This window comes from Tiliqua scincoides, chromosome 1 (assembly GCF_035046505.1).
Source record: "Tiliqua scincoides isolate rTilSci1 chromosome 1, rTilSci1.hap2, whole genome shotgun sequence".
Lineage (NCBI taxonomy): Eukaryota > Metazoa > Chordata > Lepidosauria > Squamata > Scincidae > Tiliqua > Tiliqua scincoides.
In genome coordinates, this window is record NC_089821.1 from 300,061,976 (window position 1) to 300,079,439 (window position 17,464).

General features: G+C 46.2%; 1 pseudogene; it reads right to left on the reverse strand.

The window, feature by feature from the left end:
- Positions 1–16,510: 16,510 nt before the first annotated feature.
- On the reverse strand, positions 16,511–16,630 carry LOC136637976 (5S ribosomal RNA; annotated as a pseudogene).
- Between the last annotated feature and the right edge of the window lie 834 nt (positions 16,631–17,464).

Genomic DNA, 17,464 nt, shown 5'->3' on the forward strand with positions numbered 1-17,464 from the left:
TGCTGTGAGTCCACGATGGCTCACAACATTCTAATATGAACTATCATAAGAACATAAGAACAGCCCCACTGGAGCAGGCCATAGGCCCATCTAGTCCAGCTTCCTGTATCTCACAGCTGCCCACCAAATGCCCCAGGGAGCACACCAGATAACAAGAGACCTCGTCCTGGTGCCCTCCCTTGCATCTGGCCTTCTGACGTAGCCCACTTCTAAAATCAGGAGGTTGCGCATACACATCATGGCTTGTACCCCGTAATGGATTTTTCCTCCAGAAACTTGTCCAATCCCCTTTTAAAGGCGTCCAGGCCAGATGCCGTCACCACATCATGTGGCAAGGAGTTCCACAGACCAACCACAAGCTGAGTACAGAAATATTTTCTCTTGTCTGTTCTAACTCTCCCAACACTCAATTTTAGTGGATGTCCCCTGGTTCTGGTGTTATGTGAGAGTGTAAAGAGCATCTCCCTATCCACTCTGTCCATCCCCTGCATAATTTTGTATGTCTCAATCATGTCCCCCCTCAGGCGTCTCTTTCCTTATCAATATTAAACTCCCCCAACCAGAATAAAAACACAAAATTATATAACAGCTGAATCAAATGTCATTTCAGCAGCACCCTATGCTACCATAAAAACCATTAAACAGCTGATGTCGTAAAAGTCTGGTGAAACAGGGAGGTTTGGTGAACAGGACAGGAAGGTAAAATATGGCACTGGAAGGCTGCAAAGAGGGAACAAGAACAGGCTTCCCTCTGAAGGGAATTCCGCAACATGGGCACCGCCACAGAGCCGCTTCAATTATAAAATTGTCAGTTGTATATAGACATACAGCTGAAATGCACCAAGGTCCCTTGCACTCAGGAGACACAGGGATCCCTAAATCTGTGTGTCATCCACGCACTTTCTGACAGAGCTCCTTGGTAAGCTTTGAGCACTACCAGACCGGTCAAATATTATAGATTCCACATGTTACCACTACAAATCTCTTATGACTGCAAGCTAATAGACAATTGGCAATCAGGACAAAACAAAAGGGAGTTAAGAGTTTTAATTCATTAGGAATAAACACAGAAACCTGTGGAGTTTTAATAGAAAGATTCAGATCTCATCTGTACACCTGGCAGGCCTATTCATTTTAAAATCTAGTCAGGAATTATGCGACTGCTTCGTCTTCTCTTCTTTTTTATGTTATGAAGTGAGCTTCCCCGAGAGCCTATGAATATAAAATATACCCTATCACAACTCAGATAAAGTGGAAGGAAGCATACAAGGCAGAATAGTTTCGGTAATATAGTGGGGACATAATCCTCTTACTAAGCCTCTATGCATTTTCTTCAAAGGGTCATTTATTCTGAAAATGCTTACGCTGCAAGTTAAAAAATACATATTTTCCTGCATTTGTAAGAACGTAATCTCTTTTAATAGAATGTCGTCTCTGACACCTAAATAAAATCAATATTCTACTTGCTTTAGAGCAGGGGTGTCAGACATAAAGCCCACAGGTTGGATGTGTCCCTTGGAAGCAATTTAACTTGCCTCTGTGATAATTGGGCTCTCCCAGCATGATACTGGGGCTCTATTTTGAAATGATGAACAAGAGTTGCACATTTTTCTCTTCTGTCATTTGCAGCTAATGTGTGACAACAAAGCACTTATTTCTGGCCATCATCTCTTTAATGACATCACTTCCTGCTTAATGTTGGCACTTCCAGCCCTCAGCAGGCACCAGGAATGCTATTTTTGGTCCACTATATGAAATGAGTTTTACACCTCACCTCCTAGCATCTGAGGTGACAAGTCATGCCTCCTCCCACTCCCTAGATTCAAAAAAGAAGAGGTGAATGAAATAGTCCTTTCTGCGAGCTCACTGTATCCATGGGCTCTATGGATTCAACCAACCACATTTAAAAATCCTCCCTCCCTCCCTTCTTCCTGGCTGCCAGCATTGCATTTGAAGTGCACCGTGTGCAACTGGTTCTCCACCAGCTCCGCCTCTTGCAGCACCTCACCCAACAACTCCCTCCAGTCTGAAGATGCTTTGACATGGGAGCAGCCAACCATCATTCAGGCAGGCCACCTCTGAATCTCAGAGCCCACAATCTCCAAATATTTTGCCATTTTATAGTAATGGAACCAAGCCTCTGCAGATACGGACGGCCCACTGTATTGGGTTTTCATGCCATGCTCTTTACCTGGGTCATCACAGATTTGGTCGGAAAGTGAGAAGATGGCCCAACTTTTCAAATTACACAACACACAAAATTCTTCTTTTTGGAAGAAGAAAAATTTGCAGCAAGTCATGGCTAGCAGGCTACTGAGAGATTACATGTTAAATATCAGTAAATATTACTTATTGGCCATGATAGTGAAATGAAACATCTAGGTGCATAATGATGGTCCCTCTGAACATCAGGCAGGCAAACAAAGGACAAGAGCTATCTTTCATTCCCTGCTTGTGCACTTCCTGGGGGAGTCTGCCTGGCCGCTGTGGTAAACAGGGACGAGACGGCCTGATCCAGCAGGGCTGTTCTTATTCAGTACTTATCTATTCACTTTTTACTCTTCCGTTTTGGCATAAAGACCCTGGAGAGAGCAGGATCAGGGAGAGAAGATTTTTTGATGCAATATAAATAGTTGATGATTGAGCCTGGGCTAGTGTGCTTTTAATAGCCTTAAGAGGTGTCTTCTACATCTTTACAAGTGTACTAAAAGGGTTGCCATGGTGACAGAATCATTTCCCCCCCCCCCTTTGGAAGAGCTGGGAGACTGTAACACTCCTGTCCTCCAGAACGATTCAAAAACAACCTTGGATGTGGCTTACCGTAAAAGCTATAAAAGTGTTTAAATATTCATTGTTTGCATTCATCTGCATCAGGGCATTGGTCCACCCAGCCAGAGGTCTCAGGAAAGACCTTTCCCACTCCTGCAGATAGTCTTTCAATGGGTGACCCCAGGAACTTAGACAGGCAAGTCATGCCTGTCTATTTCATTCCCTTCCTCCTGGTGGCGTTAACAGGGGGTGTGTGAGCCACACCGGGTGATGTACACGGGGGGTGGAGGGGGTGGCACACCACTATTAGCCAAAATTTTTAAAATCTTGGTATTTTTGAATAATACCATCATGTCATATATCAATCAATGTGTAATTTCATGCAGAATGCAATGAAACAAACCACGTTGAAATTGCTCTATTCTATCAAATGTTATAGCCAAAAAAACTAGCAGGGGTGGGGCAATGGTACGTCATCATGCCCACCACCTGGGGTGTTGCCCCGCCCACTGCATGGGAGGAAGTCCATCATGGGGTGACATGCTGGCCTCCCGCACCGGGTGACACAAACCTTAGAGATGCCACTGCTTCCTCCTACTGGGCTGCATTAATAGAGCCACAGAATCCAGATCACAAGTGGTAATAGTTCCACCCTGCTCTGTACTCAGGTCCAGTCCAAGAGCTCCTGACACTGAGGCAGCATGTCAAATCCTGCCCCGATGATGTGCCAGCCTCCAATCCACCCACTCTCCAGTCTTCTAGCTCAGCATTCACCACTTCGACGCATCTCCTCTTTCACTCTGTCCCTCCTTCTGGCTGCCTGTGTTGTGCTTTGGCACACCTTCCCTACACCATGCCTTGCTTTATATTAGTCAGTAGAATCCAGCCCAATCCTACCCAACTTTCCAGTGCTGTTGCGGCTGTACCAATGGGGTGCGCACTGCATTCTGTGGTGGTGGTGGGTAGCCACAGAGGCCTCCTCAAGGTAAGGGAGCTTTTCTTCCCTTACCTCAGGGCTGCATTACAGCTGCATTGGTGCTGGAAAGTTGTGTAGCCATAACTTCTAGTTTGTCCCTTCTATTTATGTCACTGTCAATAAAATCTTGTCTCCCTTGTTCCATTTGGTATTTTTTTCCTGCGTCAACTGCTACACCTAATTCTAAATGCCAATCCAGCAAATGCATTGGGTTTAAGCTGGACACACGCAGATTTTCCCAGCCTTCTAATCACATATTATCTAACACACCATGGATGCATGAATGTTCAGCGGTGCGTGAGTGAGCATACTTTTTAGGAACTCAGGCCAGTTTCAAATGTCATATATATTTACAATGAAAAACGTCTCCATTCATGAAAAACTGCATGTCGCTTGCCACAGGAATGAAACCGGGACAGTTCTACTCTCACACTTCTTCTTATGTTCTAATGTAACTCCCATTGACTATCATTGTTAAAAGGATATACATAGTAGCTCGTTAAAAGTACAGGTCTATAACATTTCCCCAAATGCAGTCACATACCATGGTAGCATCAAGTCTAATATATTAATTATATTAAAGTTCCAAACAACAAAGTCCTGGAACGAGCTGGAATCCCTAGCACGTATGCACTGCTGAAACAGAGACGCCTGCGTTGGCTCGGTCATGTTGTGAGAATGGATGATGGCCAGATCCCAAAGGATCTCCTCTATGGAGAACTCGTGCAAGGAAAGCGCCCTACAGGTAGACCACAGCTGCGATACAAGGACATCTGCAAGAGGGATCTGAAGGCCTTTGGAATGGACCTCAACAGGTGGGAAACCCTGGCCTCTGAGCGTCCCGCTTGGAGGCAGGCTGTGCAGCATGGCCTTTCCCAGTTTGAAGAGACACTTGGCCAACAGTCTGAGGCAAAGAGGCAAAGAAGGAAGGCCCACAGCCAGGGAGACAGACCAGGGACACACTACACTTGCTCCCAGTGTGGAAGGGATTGTCACTCCCGAATCGGCCTTTTCAGCCACACTAGACGCTGTGCCAGAACCACCATCCAGAGCGCAATACCATAGTCTTCTGAGACTGAAGGTTGCCAACAATCAATTAATTAATAATCAATTAATTAATCAATACAATAACATTGAAATGAATGGGGACCCACCTGAAATTGGTAAGCGACCAACCTAGTGGGTCCTGACCCACAGTTTAGAAACACTGCCCTAGTTGAATGAGGACCTATGTGAGCAAACAAGTACTGCAGATTCTATACTTTGATGCTTCTATTTTAAGCCACTTTTCCACCACTCCAAAGTGACGTTCAGGTAAGAAATTTAAAGAAGGTTAAAGAAATTGGTAACAAAACTATCATGCCTAAAACACACACACACACACACACACACACACACACAAATTAACCCATTTTTGCCCAGCCCACAGGTATACACATTTGGTCCCTGTTGCGTATATGCAACGTTGGGCAGAAATGGCCTAAAGTGAATAAGTTTAAACAAAAACCAAAATTAGCAGCAAAAACCAAATTAGCAGTGACATAGTATAAGAACAACAGCAAACCGATAGGAAAAAAGAACCAACAAAATCTTGAAAGTATGTTTCCTGGAGGCAGCAAAGAACAAAGTCTTAAAGAAGACAAATATACTGGAGAAGAATGAATCTGCCTGCATCCTTCCTGCAGTCATCATGCATGACACAGTCAGCCCGACGGGACAACCAGTGCTGGCAGTGATTCCCAGCTACCACTGCTGCCAACCAGTTGAGCTGCTTGGCTATTTTGGCAGTGATTGATTGATGTCTACCGGTGTGCTGTTGCACAAGGCCCTGCTGCCTTGCCATGCTTTGGGGCTGGTTTGATTTGTTTCAGGCTATGACTGCGTTCCCTTCTGGAGATCAATGCAGGTGGGCATAGGCTTGATTCCAGGTATTCATTTACAAACAGCCCAGTCCTATCCTTTTCCCTGCCAAAATACACAGCTGTGCCAAACAGGCTGCACTGCATGCTATGGTGGGGAGGGCAATCATGAGGCTTGGAAGAGGTGAAGGAAATATTTTTCATTACCCCCCCCCCCCCATAAGCCACTTGATCGCTAAGGGGTAGAGGCAGTCTCGAGCGGTTTTATTTTTTCATGAATGGGTTGGCAAAGGGTTAATCCCCCCTTTCCCCATACCATACCCCGCATCCATATTAAGAGGCTTAATTTGGCTGCAATTTTGCTAACTAAAAACAGGCAACACAATATTGCCTTGTTTGACCCTATGAAGGAACCTGAGCAAATTACAGTGCAATCCTATCTTGCACTGGAACAGGCAGGTCAGGAGGCCTGCACTGTATCCAGTTCAAGATAGGGGCCCACAGGGGCTCAGCCGGAGGTAAGGGGAAACTCTTCCCCTTACCCTTGGGTAAGCCACTGCAACCCCAATGGGTCTCCTCGGACTTGCACCACCTCAGAAGGTGGCATACGTCAGAGGAGGATGAAATGGCTTGCAGCTGCTCCGCAGTGCTCAGGAACGGGGGCTAGGATCCAGCATATCTGCCAGGTCCGAGCCCAGTCTGCCCCCGGACCGCCCTTCGCCCGCCCTCCCCCTGCCCTGGAACACCTCCCTCCTGCCTCCTCTCTGCCTCCTTCCTGCCCTCCCCAGACTCGTGTGGCGGCCGAGTGCGGCCGACACACGCTTCCCTTGTCAAGTTGGCATGGAGGCTGGATTCAACCTCCACAGCCCGGCACATGTCCCTGCACCGGCCCAGCTGACTCCCAAGGAGGTGCAAACAAGCTTTACAGCACAATTGCAACCCTCCTGTGCCAATGTAAGGGACTTATGCCGGCCCAAGGCGCAGTTTGGATTGAGCCCTTAGTTCATTTTCCATTGGAAGAGCTCATTGGATCACTCTTTTAGAGACTGTATTGAGGATTTGTTTCTCCTGCACAGTGTGTTTGGACCTCCAGGGCCAATTACTTCCTCTTGCTTATTCCGAACCTATTTTACTTATGTGTATTATCATGAGGACAGATGGATATTAAGGCCCACAGTGGAATGAAACACTCCCTGCCTCTTTTCTTCATTCCATGCATCAATAGCCATTATTACAAGACCCCCAGTGATGATGCCTGTGTCTTGGAGAGTGGATATTTGTCCTCCACCGCTTCTTTATGGCAACCAGACTTTATTTGATTATTTTTTACTGCTGATCTGGAGTGCCTCCCCGGAAAGCGGCTATGCTTGGTGATGCTAAAATTAATAAAAGCAACCTGGGAACTTTAATGTACCTGGTAGGCATAACAGACTTGAATAGATAAGGTAGAGGGAGGAATATGCAGCACCTTACGGCATACAGAACCTCAGCATAATTACTTTTGAGCCATGTTTATAGAGGGTGCAATTTATTTTCACTGAGTTGGAGCAAGATAGCCAAAGTAATGGTTCTCTGTGCCCAACAACTGCTGAGTATTATTAACTAGCCCATAACAATAAATCCAAAGAGAAAGTTTGTGACTCTGCTGGAGACCCTGCTTGCCTTGTGTTTTGTTTTTTTTAAGCATTCTCACATCTGAAACAAACTTTCTTTGTTTATAAAATGATGTATGGCATCAAGAAAGTGAACAGAGGACCTTTTTTAATTCTGCTTTTTCCCATCCATAACACTCGAACATAGGGGCCTCCAATGAAATGCATTGGCAGTAGATTAAAAATAGACTAAAGAAAGTACTTTTTCTCATAACTGACAGGGATGGGCAAATCCGAGTCAAGTCCCGAGACTTCACCCAGCACGACTTGATTCAAAAATGAGTCCTAATAGGCAGACTTTCTGAGTCACCCGGAGCAGTTTTGCGACTTGAAAAGACTCAAGTTTTGAGTCTTTTTGATACACGTGTCAGGTGCAGCTCCACGGAAAAAAGCAGAGCTGCAGCCGGTGTGTGTGTGTGTGTGTGTGTGTGTGTGTGTGTGTGTGTGTTAGAGTCTCTTTAACATCATTGGCATCCTTCAGTCTCGGGAGACTATGGTATTGCGCTCTGAAAAGTGGTTCTGGGACAGCGTCTAGTATGGCTGAAGAGGCCAATTCGGGAGTGACAATCCCTTCCACACCGGGAGCAAGTGCAGTCCGTCCCTGGTCTGTCTCCCCGGCTATGGGCCTTTGCCTCTTTGCCTCAGTCTGTTGGGCAAGTGCCTCTTCAAACTGGGAAAGGCCATGCTGTACAGCCTGCCTCCAAGCGGGCTGCTCAGAGGCCAGGCATCTCTGTTTCAGCAGTGCATACATACTAGGGATTCCAGCATGTTCCAGGACTTTGTTGTTTGGAACTTTGTCCTGCCAGGTGATGCCGAGGATGTGTCGGAGGCAGCGCATGTGGAAAGCATTCAGTTTCCTCTCCTGTTGTGAGCAAAGAGTCCATGACTCGCTGCAGTACAGAAGTGTACTCAGGATGCAAGCTCTGTAGAGTCTCTTTAAACCATCCCCTGATGTCCCCATCCCACCTGTAAATAAAACAGGAGGAGGAGGGACAGACTGCATGAGATCGGGGACAGAAGCAGCAAGCGGGAGGAGGGTTATGTGCAGCAACTGGGAAGCTTACCAGTATGACTCAGTCCTCTGCAGCTCTACTCAGAAGTAGTTCCATATGCGCCAGTCGTTTAATGAGGCTTCCCCCTCCCAAGTAACAATGGAGCTTACAGGAGCCATGTGGTTGGAAATTGTGATCGCTATGAACTGCCTCGCCCCAGCTTCCCTGCCCCCCTCCCTGGGCTTCTCCAGCCAATTCTAAGCACTTCAGATAAGGGCTGCCCAACCAGTACCATCTGAGAAATCTAAAATACAGATTAATTCCAGCAAGCCCTCTTCTTTCCCCTTCAATCCAGGCCATAAAAAGGCAATATATTTATGGCCAGCCCATGCATGAGGCCACCTGTTGTTGATCGCGAGGGGCTCAAAGGGGGTGGCAAATTTTGGAGTGCTTTTCATCCCAAGATGGCAACTGCCACTGCCTACTCCAACCTGCCATCAACGCAAGCCACAATTATCTGCTACCTGCTTACTCAAGTGAGAAGCACATCACCCCCCTCCATGCTTCTTGAACACTTCTGTGAAACTGGAAGTCTTGCACCTCTGGGTGTCGTGGAAGTGTTTTGTTATTTTGGAGTGCAGAGATGAAAGACCTGAGATAGCATCCGGGAATATTCCGGGTTACACAGCCCCTGAATATATTAGTCAAGATAATAATAATAATAATAATAATAATAATAATAATAATAATAATAATAATAATACAGGTATTTCTATACCACCTTTCTTGGTCCTCAGATTTCTCCTTAGACTTTATTCAAGGTGGTTTACACAGGCAGGCAATTTAAATCCCCGTAGGGATTTTTACAATAGAAAGAAGGTTCCTATCTTTCAAGAAACCACAACATTCAAGATGTTTCTTTTTTGATCTGGTCGCACATTCTGGCCTCCATCCTCCCACGCTCAGAGCAGAGGGAATAGCTCGGCTCAGCTTGTCAGCTGCTTCAAGGTCGCACGGTGCCGGAGGCCTCGAACTGGCGACCTTCAGATGTTATCTTCAGGCAAATGGAGGCTCAACCCTCTAGACCAGACCTCCTGCCCAAGATTTAAGGTTCTACCTAAGAAATCTACTCTATTGCTTCAAATCATGCTTTGTTGATTTGGATATGTATTTTCTTGGTGGCAGGTGCTAAAATAGTGGGAAGGAGATAGTTTTCTTAGCTAGGGTGCAGACTCTTAAGGAGGGAAAATGAAATTCTCTAGGGGCAGTGTAATGTCAACAAGTATATTGCTAAATGTCAGGCCTGCAGCTTTGTACTCAGAGAGGGGGGGCAAGAGAGACGCCATTCAGCAGTTTAGGATAGAGTGGTTCTCAAACTTTTAGCACTGGGACCCACTTTTTAGAATGAGAGTCTGTCAGGACCCACCAGAAGTGATGTCATGACCGGAAGTGACATTATCAAGCAGGAAAACTTTTAACAATCCTAGGCTGCAATCCTACCCACACTTACCCCGGAGTAAGTGCCATTTACTATCATTGTTTAAAGCATATACAGAGTAGCCTGTTGTCGGGGCCCCTCCCAGATGCCCTGACCTGCAACTTACCCTGGAGCAGGCACCCCATGCCCAGGGTGAGGAGGCTTCCCTGCCCTTGAAGGGGGCAAAGCAGGTTGGCTCACCCCAACCAGCCAGAGGGGGCTGGCAGGGCAAACAAAGAACATTGCAGGAAACAAGCCAGGAAGAGGAAAGGCCTTTTCTGCCCCACCTGGAAGAAGGGGAGGGGCCAAAGGGGCAGACTTGCTCCATAAAACAGGGAGGCCAGGGATGAGAGGCAGTCAGTGTGAAGCAGGGAGCTGTGAGGTGAACAGCTCCTGCTCCTAGGCCAGGTTTGGTAGCTCTGCTAGGGAGGAGGACAAGGGTGCTGGAACCCCCTCCCCCCTTTAGCCTATCTGAGGCCTCCCTGGGGGTGGAACAAGCCTGCTCCAGGCCCCTCCAGGGCAGGGACCCTACACCTGTTAAAAGTACAGATCTGTAAAATTTCCCCAAATACAGTCACATACCATGGTAGCATCAAGTTTAACAGATTACAAATAAAATACTGAAATGAATGGCTAACGACTCATCTAGTGGGTCCCAACCCACAGTTTGAGAAACACTGGATTATACAATCAGGAATCTTTGATCAGGTTTGAATGGGTACCTGAGTCATGCTCCTATGTTTTGCTTAGAGGCTGACAGTATTGCTTGTCTCTTCTCTGTGGCCTTTACAACCAAAATGGATTGACTGACTAGTAGTGAGAGAGAATGAATGCTGCACTCACGATTGCTTTATACAATTCCAAGCTGAGTGGATTTTCTCCTCTAGGTTACAGGTAAAATTGATTTCATTTCTCCACTTTTCCAATTCAGACAGATTGTACAGGCAGCCAATTATTAGTTTGCAAACATATTTATTTCTTTATCTGAAAACACTTATATCCTGGAGTTTGGCGTGTTTTTGTTTGCTTGTTTGTTTCAAACAAGCATCTAAGCAGCAACTGTTACCCTGCACATGCCTGATCTTGTCTGATCTCGGAAGCTAAGCAGGGTCAGGCCTGGTTAGTACTTGAATGGGAGACCGCCTGGGAATACCGGGTGCTGTAGGCTTGTACCATAGTCTTTCGAGACTGAAGGTTGCCAACCATGTCTAAGGCAAAGCACACATAAAACAATCTAATGCAATACCAGGAATCATAAAACAATCATTCAAGACAGCAGAGGAATTTGAAGTAAAAACAGCAGAGCAACAAGTAGCAACTCTGTTTTCATTAACTATACAGTGCGTTGGCAATCTTCAGTCTCGAAAGATTATGGTATAGTATACTATACAGTGGACTCTCAGTATTCATGGGGGATCTGTTCCAGGACCTGCCATGAATACCGAATGCCATGGATAATGAAATCAGTGGGGAGGGGGGATGCAGTGCCACAATTACTTATCTGGTGGGCGCACCTGGCCCGATTGAGGTTACATGCTGCATCCTGGCTTCCTCAGAAGCCTGCCAGATGTGACTAGAAGGCACTTCTGGTCACACCCCACAGCCACAGGCTCAGCATTTGTGGATATTGGAATACACTGATGCCAAGCCTGCTGATGAGGAGGGCCCACTGTATTCCATTCCAAGGCCGAAGAAGACAAAAAGTTTACAACCCTGAAAGGCCAGGCATGAGAGGTCCACCTGAACCTCCTGGAATGGGAAATGCCAAAGCTTGAGGGTTCAGACTCAAAGATTTCTCCTACCCCTTCATCGAACTGAACCAAAGACTGGCCTTTGTGTGAAGAAGGCAGATTGGTGGCAGGGGGATACTCACCTCCACCTGCTCAATCACCTCCACTGATCCCCTTCCTCCTTGCCCCACTGGATTAAAAAAGGAGAAGGGAAGTGAAATGGAAGAGGAGAGGTTCACACACACACACACACACACACACACACACACACACACACACATATATATATATATATATATATATATATATATATATATATATATATATATATATATATAGGTATGTAATTTTGTTTCATTTGTTATTCAGGCCTGGTGATTGTTTGCAGTGAGTCGCTTGTCCATTCCAGCTTATTGGGATGTGTGCATTGTAAGTTGGCTAATAAATGTCTCCTTGTAAGCAAACCTTGGTTCTGTCTCATCCTTGGCATCCCCCAAAAACCCTTCAAGCCCATCGCCAGGGCAGTACAGATGCCAGTCAAGGTCTAGATCCAACCCCCTACAGCAGTGGTTCTCCAACTTTTAGTACTGGTACCCACTTTTTAGAATGAGAATCTGTAGGACCCATCAGAAGTGATGTCATGACTGGAAGTGACATCATCAAGCAGGAAAATTTTTAACAATCCTAGGCTGCAAACCTACCTAGGAGTAAGTCCCATTGACTATCATTGTTAAAAGCATAGACATAGTAGCCTGTTAAAAGTACAGATCTGTAACATTTCCCCAAATGCAGTCACATACCATGGTACAATCAAGTCTAATATATTAAAAATTAAATATTGAAATGAATGGGGAGCCACCTGAATGAAAGGGGACCCACCTGGTGGGTCCTGACCCACAGTTTGAGGATCAGTGCTCTGTAGATTAAGGTTTACATGTATTTTCCAGTTTCCTGCTGTCTACAAAATTCAGTTCGAAGATCACTCTTTGCCACAGAATCAGAAACATCAACAAGTGACCAACAGACCTTCTGTTTCTCCTTTTCTCACCCACTTTCTGTTGTGATAACCTTTTCCTGGAGGCTAATCTCCTAAGAGAACTGCATCAGGTTTCTCCCTAGAAAATCTCTTGCACTGAGTGTCTTAATCAGAAGCTGTAAAGCCATCAATTATTTAATGGATTGAAACATATCTCTGGAATTGAAACGAAACGCAAAACAGAGCCTCCTCCCTCCCAGATCACCTTGGATACATCCAAAGGTAGGCAGCTTAATCAGGGGTTTCATTGTCACTGAGTTATATGATGAATAGAGAGTAAATTCTTGTATCAAGGAATTTTAGATACCGAATGTTCAAATATCATAAAGCTCCGAATTAGTACTAAGTGCTCCAATCAGGCAAAGGCCTGATTTATGTGATTCTTCATAAAGAGAAGGTCACACAAAGTGGAACTCTGAAGAGTTAAAGCCTCACAGGGTACACCTGGTTCAAATATAAAAGCAGAAGATGAGCAGATCAAATGACGTAAGAACATAAGTACGTAAGAGCCCCGCTGGATCAGGCTAAAGCCCCATCCAGTCCAGCTTCCTGCATCTCACAGTAATCCAGATGCCTCAGGGAGCGCACAGGACAACAAGAGACCTGCATCTGGGTGCCGCTCCCTTGCACCTGGCATTCTGAGATGGACTACTTCTAAAATCACAAGGTTGCACATATCCAGCATGGCTTGTAACCTGTGATGGACTTTTCCTCCAGAAATGTGGTAACACCATCACCACATCCTGTGGCACACAGACTAATTACACACTGGGTATAAAGAAATATTTTCTTTTGTCTGTTCTAACTCTCCCAACGCTCAGTTTTAGTGGTCTGGTTCTGATGTTGTGTGAGAGGGAAAACAACATCCCTCTATCCATCCCCTGCATAATTTTGTATGTCTTAATCATGTCCCCCCCCCCCCCCGGCCCGGCATCTTTTTTTCTAGACTGAAGAAATTCTGTAGCCTTTCCTCACAAGGGAGGTGCCCCAGTACAGTAATCATTTTGGTCTCTCTCTTCTGCACTTTTCTTGTTCCACTTTGTCTTTTTTTAGATGTGGCGACCAGAACTGTACACCATACTCCAGCCAGGTGTGGCCTCATCATCGATTTGTACAATGGCATTATAATATTGGGCGTTTTATTCTCAATCCCTTTTTTTAATGATTCCAAGCATGGAATTAACCTTCTTCACCACCGCCGCACATCAGGTCAACACTTTCATCGAGCTGTCCACCAGCTCCCCAAGATCTGATCTGTCATAGACCCATCAACCATGTGAAGTTTTGATTCCCCCCCCCCCCAATATGCATTACTTTATACTTACTTACACTGAAACACATCTGTCATTTTGCTGCCCATTCTATCAGTGTGAACCTTCTGGAGCTCTTCAGAATCCCTTCTGCTCTCCACCACTCTGAAAAGTTTAGTGTTGTCCGCAAACTTGGCAGCCTCACTGCTTATTGTGGTTCTACAAAAAAACCAAGGGAGAGGTTCTTGCCACTCTACGGGTGCAATCCCAACTGGCAGTTATGCTGGTATAGGAGCCCCTGGAGGGTTGCAAACACGCCTCCACGGGAGGAAGCTGATGCGCCGATGCACAGAGGCTGGCAGAGGCCTCTGCAGCAGTTTCCTCCCTGCTGCTTGTGCCAGCGCACCTGCACTAACACAAGCGGTGAAGGTAGAGGTGGGGGTGGGGAGGAGGCGGGGGGCATTTCTGGGCGGGGGGGTGGGTGAGCAAGGGGCAGCCCTGGGGGCAGGTGCACAGGGAGCCAGGGGCAGGGCTGGGACCAGGAGGTTATGCCAGATCCCAACACCCATCCCCGGGGAGAACAGAGACACTCCGCTCCCTTTGGACTTGTGCCACCTCCAGAGGTGGAGCAGGTCTGCGCAGACCTTACCCAGGGGCAAGGGGAAGAGCTTCTCCTTGCCCCTGGCTGAGCCGCTGCAGCCAACGAAACTGCATTGGATGCAGCACAAGCCTCCTGGCTTGCCTGCTCCAGCGCAGATTTGGATTGCGCCCTAACAGGGACCTACACAAGTATATGATAGAGGAATGGCAAAGGTACTCTTTGTCTCCCCCATGGAGATAACATCATAACTTATCAAATGGACTCATAGATTCACCATTAAGTGACAAATGATGTATCAGAAATAAATATTCTCCCCAGGTAGTAAAAGTTGACACAGAGAGAAAGCAAAAATGGGAGTGGCAAATAAGCCACATTCATTCTCAAAAGGGACAACTTATGTTGGACAGTATAGCCAGAGAAAAAATGTCTTCTTTGTTTACCTCTTTTCATGGCAGTCTGCAAGAATGCCTGAGATGAACCAGGATGGTAGGGCTGCCATTCAGCTCTCTAGACTTCAGGCAGACTTAGATCAGGCTGGCAACAGAGAAACCAACTGGGGTTGGTCTGGGGGCTGCAATCTCTGACTAAACAGCTGCCAAATCCTCCTTCCAGTTCCCTGGCCCAGTATTTTGTTGATAGTATAAAATTAATGGCAGGCAATCAAATCCAGAATAATACACTTTTGGGAAAACAAGACCATGGGTCAGCATGACACAGCTCAAATGTGACTGCCATTTGGCATTTCCTGCAGGTTCCTTTTGATTGAAATGCTAAGTGTGTGTGTGTGAAATCTCTAGGCTTAATTTGGCAAACTGTAGACCCATTTACCCAAGTGCTGCGCAATCACTAGCTTTATCTCAATCATGTGGTGCAATCACACCACGACACTTAGTGTAACTGCCTCTCAAAAGAAGTAGGCTCTGTGTGCATCTCTACATGAGCGTGGCCTTGTGCTCCTGGGGAAGTACCAACGGGTTAGAGGAGATCAGTGAAACGCTGTGTCCTGTTAGTGAAAACATATCAAGATACCTTATCAGACGATTGGTCCATCCAGGTCTGTATTACCCACACTGACTAGCAGTGGCTGTGTAAGGCAGGGGCATTAAATTTGTGCAAAACCTTGATCATATTTTCAAGTCATGGCAGAGCCATGCAGGCTATCATGCTAGTGTCCCTTGCAGCAGCACTTCTGCCAAGGCATCACTTTACAGCTTAGTAGCTGAGAGGTGCTGAAAGGGCAGTCTGTGTGATAATTGGGTTATCCCAGGACCTTGGCAGCTTCTCCCCTTCTTACCCCTCTTGGTCTGCCTATACCATTCCTCTCCTACTGAGGTCCCTTCCATCTCTACTTCCCAGTGCCTCAGCAGAAGTGTCACTGCTAAAAGATTAGTGCTAGGAAAGCCGAATTATCATGAGGGGGGCCAAATCAAGAACTTCTGGGGTAGTATCCTGCCCAGGACTTATGTTTGACACCCCTACTCTAAGGTTTCAGACAGGAGTCTTTTTAGCCCTATCTGGATTGAAGGGTTGAACCTGAAACCTCTTCATGCAAACCACATGACACGTCCTTGCACTGGCCCAGCCTCCTCCAGAGTAGTTACGAGTGTGCTTGGTGGCACACTCCTGGGCCAGCACAAGGGATTTACTCCAGCCAAGTGGTGGTTGGCAACCTTCAGTCTCAAAAGACTATGGTATAAACCAGGGGTGCCCAAACCCCGGCCCTGGGGCCACTTGCAGCCCTCAAGGCCTCTCAATGCGGCCCTCAGGGAGCTCCCAGTCTTCAATGAGCCTCTGGCCCTTGGGAGATTTATTGGAGCCCGCTCTGGCCCGACGCAACTGATCTCAGCATGAAGGCAACTGTTTCACCTCTTGTGTGACCTGTTGGATGAAGGCTACCTCCACTGCTTGCTGTTTCACATCTGTGATGCAGTAGCGGCAGCAAAGAAAAGGCCAGCCTTGCTTTGTGCAAGGTCTTTTATAGGCCTTGAGGTATTGCAAGACCTTCATTCATTCTTATAAGTTCATCTTTAATATATTCATTTATGTAAACTTATGTTAATTTATTCAAATTTTAAATGTAAATTAATTCTTTTTTCCTCCGGCCCCTGACATATTGGCAGAGAGCTGATGTGGCCCTCTTGCCAAAAACTTTGGATACCCCTGGTATAAGCCTACAGCACCCGGTATTCCCAGGCGGTCTCCCATCCAAGTACTAACCAGGCCTGACCCTGCTTAGTTTCCAAGATCAGACGAGATCGGGCATGTGCAGGGTAACAGTTGCTGCATCCTTTGGATTGCACTCATAATTTGTTGTCTTTTTGTGATTAAGTGTCATTCTTCAATGTGAGCAGGGCCCTCCAAATCTTGCTTGAGGATGAATTTTCAAATGGATTTGACTTCAGTGGCAACTTCCCTTCTGGATAACTCCAAAATGGTGCTCACACACCATCCATACACCAAGAGAACCTGATATCGCCTCCTAAACTTTATATATTTCATTCTAAAATTCTAATTTCCGCTCTTCACTTTGTGCTGTACAAACCCAGAGGAAATATGATACTTACGCAACTCAAACTTCTCAAGAAGGCTTCATTTTCTTCACATCTTTGTCAGGTTCGGATGTAGAGACCAAGAACAAGATTAACTTGGCAAGCCTGTGATTTTTTTGCTGTCAGCCTTGCAAGTGCAGTTGCCTGCAGTTACAATTGTGAGGAAAAAGCTAATTGAGACATAAGAAGTCTCTTCTAGAAATGGAATCAGAGCTTCCAGCTGTAATGGATCTGAATTGATGTTGAAGGGCTATTTTCATGCAGAGAGCCTTTTTAAAAAGGACTGTGGCAAGAGATAGATTGGTCCTTCATGCTCAACGCTGCAGAGAGAAAGGACTGTGCAGGTGGCAAAGGTGTTACTTCAAGATGAACCTGATATGCAATTGTATGGGGGCACTAAAGCCTTCCCTAGACCCCAAAGGTTATTTGGGGCCTAGCATAAAAGGGCTGATGGGGACTTTCCCTCCTAGTTAGGCCACGGTTGTAGTATAAAGCTGTGATTGGGAATTAACTCCCCTATGTGCCACTTACATAAATATGTGAGAAGCTACCACAACTACTGCTGACCAGTGG